A 5,160-nucleotide genomic window follows, 5' to 3' on the forward strand; every position below is an offset into this window, starting at 1 on the left:
TCATGTTTATTTATTTATAAAAGTTTAATTCAAGCTTTATTTTTTTAATCTATATAGAATAAAGCTTGTTGATCCAACTGTTCAGATCTCAGCTATTGGGTCCAGGACTGCTGGTTCTGCCTCAGAACCCTGAGCCCAGAACCTGGGATCATTATTCCATCATCAGTCCTCAACATCAGGACCAGGCTGGTTCTGTCCAGTCAGAGCTGCATAGTGCTGAGATTAGAGCCATGGTACTGTCTGTTCACAGACATCACCACCTGGTGATCGAATGATGTAACTGGAGAGTTCAGAGGAAACTTATTTCTCTTTATTATTATTGCTCACTGATCCATTTTACAATGTTGAACTTAAAAAAAGGTGCTTAATGTTAGTCAAACTACTGGAAACACACTTCTAACCATCAGAAGTGAAATAAATTTCATTAAAACATCATTTATATTTACCTTAAAGCCTGGTAACAGAATGTTTGACACCCAACCATAGGGAACCAAGATGACCACCTCCCTCCAGCATCAGAGAAACAGGAAGTGGGCGGGGCTTAGAGCTGCCATCCAGGCCTGAGAGCTTCTGTCATCATCAGAGAATGATGAAGGAACCGTCTCTGCTGCTTCTGCTCTGTGAGTACTAAACTTCCATCATGTGGGTTTACCAGCAGCTCGCTCCATGACTGACATGTTTAACAGAACTTTTACCAGAACACAGCAGGTTCTGCAGGTGGGTCTCTATGATGGGGGCTGGGTGAAGGTAGTTGATGTGGTTGCAGGCGGATGAGTTCAGCAGTAACAGCCTGTTCTGTCAGTCGGTGTTCTAGATGCTTTCAACAGTTTAGAGACAGGAACAACTTTAATTTACCAGCAGAAGTTTAAATTTATTAAGATCGTGTTAAATTAGACCACAAGCTGGTAATTATCAGAAAGTGTCGACTTTCCTCCTCAGGATGATAATGGTAGTGAGTTCAGTGAGTGTAATAAATCAGAATGAGGACCCGGTATTCAGCCAGACACAAAAAGTAAGATGAACAGGATTTAATGAAGGAGATGGTGAGGGTGAATCAGGCAAGTATACAAAAACTATCCGGTGCCGGGTTCCGAGCTGTCATCCAAGCAGATCCAAAACAAAAACAGGAAACTGGCAAACTCAAAAAACAGATGATCAGACTTGAATCAGGAAAACAGATTGACAGGCAAAAAACAGAATGCTGGAGAGCTCTTACCAGAGGACAGGTGAACGGGGAAGCAAAACATATGTGACGTTCTGGCAGGGAGCAGAGACCTGAGGCAGGTATAAATAGGCAGGAGAACAAAGGAGAGAGGGAGAGCTAATTAAACACAACAGGTGGAACTAATCAGAAGGAGAAGAAGTGGCTGAAAGACTGACAGGATAAGTGGCAGGAAACAGGACAGAACTGAACTAGACAAAATACTGAACTAAAGTAACATAAAAACTAATCCAAGACAGGAAAACTAACTTTAACCAAAATAATAACATAGACCAGACCAGAACATTACAGAGCCCCTCTCTCAAGGACGGATTTCAGACATCCCTTGATCTGAAAAACAAAACAGACTAGACCGGGTGGGTGGAGGGGGTTACCGGACGGAGGGACAGAGAAATTACAAAACAAAACAACCCAGAACTGGGCGAGCAGCTGTAAAAAGTCCACAACTGTCCCATCAAAAACAACCCGACAGGGTGAACCAAAACCAACAACAGTCTCTCGGAAAAAAAAGTCTGGCGGGCGTCCCAGAGGACTGCCCTGGCGTGACATGTGATCCAGCGGACTACCCGGGGGATGGCTCCGGCGGGTCAGGATGTCCGGCGGTCGTCCCGGATGACGGCTCCGGCAGAGTAGGACGACAGGAGACCGGCGGCGGAGCAGGACGACAGGAGGCCGGCGGCAGAGCAGGATCCTTGGAGGACGGCGCCTGTAGAGGACCCCCGGAGGCCGACGGCGGACCAGCACCCTCAGAACCCGATGCCTGGAGAGGGAGAAAGCAAGAGGAGGCACCGGACTACAGGCTAGTGGAGGCGCCGGACTACAGGCTAGTGGATGCGCTGGGCTACAGGCTGGGGAAGGCGCCGGGCTACAGGCTGGGGAAGGCGCCAGGCTACAGGTTACGGAAGGCGCCGGGCTACAGGTTACGGGCGGCGCCGGGCTACAGGTTGCTAAGGAGGGAACCTGGCTACAGACAACTAGAGAGGGAACCTGGCTATAGGCGACTAGAGAGGGAACCTGGCTACAGGCGACTAGAGAGGGAACCTGGCTACAGGCGACTAGAGAGGGAACCTGGCTACAGGTGACTAGAGAGGGAACCTGGCTACAGGCGACTAGAGATGGGGCCTGCCTACAGGCTGTGGATGACAGTGCTTTAAAGCGGCGAGGAGCAGGCAGTGGAGCTGAGATCGAGGGCGGGTCCTCCAAGACCCCTTCTTGGGGCTTGGGCGGAAGCGGTTCCTCCTGGACCCCCTCGTCCCCCACTGGCGGCGGACCCTCCTGGGCCCCCTCGGCGCCTGCTGGCGGTGGACCCTCCTGGGCCTCCACGTCGCCCGCTGGCGGTAACCCCTCCGTGACAGGAGCCGAAGCGTCAGCCAGACCAACCGTTCGCCGGCGTTTGCGGCGGCGGGACGGCTGCGGCAGAGCGCTTCTCCCTTGGAGGTGGCGTCTTGGACCAACACCAGGGGGACAAAACGCCAGCCTGGAACACTCAAAAGAGACCCTCTGCACATTAGCTCTGCAGGGGAAAGAGCTCCAGGATCTCCGCAGGCTCATTGTAGGAGAAAAAAAAACAGGGAAAAAGCAACAAAAAAGTGAATGTGCTGGTCTGGTGATGAGTCCTATGATGGGCCAGAACGTACTGTAATGAATCAGAATGAGGACCCGGTATTCAGCCAGACACAAAAAGTAAGATGAACAGGATTTATTGAAGGAGATGGTGAGGGTGAATCAGGCAAGTATGCAAAAACTATCCGGTGCCGGGTTCCGAGCTGTCATCCAAGCAGATAAACAGGAAAATAGCAAACTCAAAAAACAGATGATCAGACTTGAATCAGGAAAACAGATTGACAGGCAAAAAACAGAATGCTGGAGAGCTCTTAGCGGAGGACAGGTGAACGGGGAAGCAAAACATATGTGACGTTCTGGCAGGGAGCAGAGACCTGAGGCAGGTATAAATAGGCAGGAGAACAAAGGAGAGAGGGAGAGCTAATTAAACACAACAGGTGGAACTAATCAGAAGGAGAAGAAGTGGCTGAAAGACTGACAGGACAAGTGGCAGGAAACCAGAACAGACCGTTACAGTGAGTTCTTTCATAGATTATTTATGCATTACAATAAAACTTCAGGAAGCAAAACAGTAACTTTATTACTAGAATTAATTGGTTATAAACATTGAAACTTTACAATGAAGCCAATAGTGACACATGGTATACTTGTACATACTGCATAGTACCAATATCAGTCATGATGATTAGATAAGTTACAGGAAATTGGAGGCAACAGGACTTTTTCTCAGTTCCTTCTGAAGACGTTTTTTTTTTACCTATCGAGGAGTCTTTGTCAGTTCTGGTGGCTCTGATCTACCTGCAGGTGGAGAGCTGCTGTTTTTAAGGACATAGTGGTCCATCCTCCTAGTAGTAGTCCAGGTCAGAACCAGTGACCCACCATCACTGTCCTGGTGGTTAGAAGCTGCTGCTTGGTGTGAGTGGAAGACTTGGTCTCCTGAACCATGAAGAGATGCTGATGTAATCTCTGGAAGGTGTTGGAGGACCGAGCTGTAAACTCTGAGGAGCTGAAGCTCCACCCTCCTCCTCTGTTCACTGATGGCTTTGCTCTTTGGGCCAAGATGGCTTCTTTCTCCCTCTTTTAAACATCTGCTCTGCCTGTCCAACATCTGGACGTCATTGTCCTCAACAGTGCCTCCTTTGTTCTAATGGTTCTAGAGGTGGACTGCTGACTCTCTCCCTGAGCTGCGGGTCCTCCTGCTGTTCCAGGCGTTCATGTAGCTGTAGTTTAGTTTCTCTGATGTAGGAGTCTGAGCCGTCCTCGCTGCATTGGACCACAGACACAACGGCACTCAGCTGTGTTTACTGTTCTGTCTTTGGGAGGAACTAGTTTTTGTTAAAAACTAGTTCCTAGAGTTCCTAGAGTGTTAAAACAGCAGCGCTCCAGCTGCAGGTTGCTCAAAGCGAGCCGCCAGAACTGACAAAGACTCCTGGGTAGGTGTACAAAGTTTTCTAGAAAGAACTGAACTAAGGTCCAGTTGCCTCCGATTTAAACCTGTGTGCTGGTGAGACGACCTGATAACTGAGAATTTGCTCAGACATTACGGGAAATGTGCAGCAAGTGAAAGAGTTAACTGGTTTTATAGATGGATGGATGCTGATTGTCTAGAAATAAAGACTGTAAATCATCTCTCTTCAGTTCTGACATCACTGCTGTGGAGTTTGACTAAAGGTCAGTAAATGTTACTTTGCTCTATCAATCACCTGAAATCAGTGATCATCTGTAAGAACTGTGTATTTCTGTTTGTTTTCATAATCTCTCGTTCTGAATGCTTCATCGTTTATTCGTGCAGTCTAATAGAATATGATGATAATTGCATATATTTACAAATGGTCTCTTGTGCATTTATAAACCTTATATGGAGTCTGGTACGCAATCTGAGAAAATCATAACATAATGTACCTGGTAAAACTTTTTAAACCTCCAGCAGCTGAATAAAGTTTCTTTATTCCAGCAGCTGGTGTGACTGTGAGTCCCAGCAGATCTCAGTTCTTTGAAGGAGACTCTGTGTCTCTGAGCTGTGAGGAGGACAACAGCTCTGCTGGATGGACTGTGAGGAGGAACACAACCAGAGGAACCAGGACTCAGTGTGGAGATGGATGGGGGAAACTAGCTGGTTCTACCTGCAGCATCAGCTATCTGTACCCATCAGACAGTGGAGAGTACTGGTGTGAGTGGAGAGAGGGAGCAGCCAGCAGCAGCAGCATCCAGCTCACTGTCACTGGTAAGATCAGACTGTGGAGTTAGTGTTGATGAAGCTGTGTGGAAATGGATGAAATGCTGTAGTTTGTCTCTGTGTTGAGGTGGATCAGTGATCCTGCAGAGTCCTGTCCTCCCTGTGATGGAGGGAGATGACGTCACTCTGAGCTGTCACA

General features: G+C 48.1%; 1 long non-coding RNA gene across 1 annotated transcript; it reads left to right on the forward strand.

Moving 5' to 3' along the window:
* Positions 1–490: 490 nt before the first annotated feature.
* LOC118560823 lies at positions 491–4,756 on the forward strand. The gene is made up of 3 exons (XR_004929610.1): positions 491–620; positions 4,424–4,456; positions 4,740–4,756. It is a non-coding gene; the product is annotated as an uncharacterized LOC118560823 (long non-coding RNA).
* Positions 4,757–5,160: the final 404 nt, after the last annotated feature.

This window comes from Fundulus heteroclitus, unplaced genomic scaffold (assembly GCF_011125445.2).
Source record: "Fundulus heteroclitus isolate FHET01 unplaced genomic scaffold, MU-UCD_Fhet_4.1 scaffold_49, whole genome shotgun sequence".
Lineage (NCBI taxonomy): Eukaryota > Metazoa > Chordata > Actinopteri > Cyprinodontiformes > Fundulidae > Fundulus > Fundulus heteroclitus.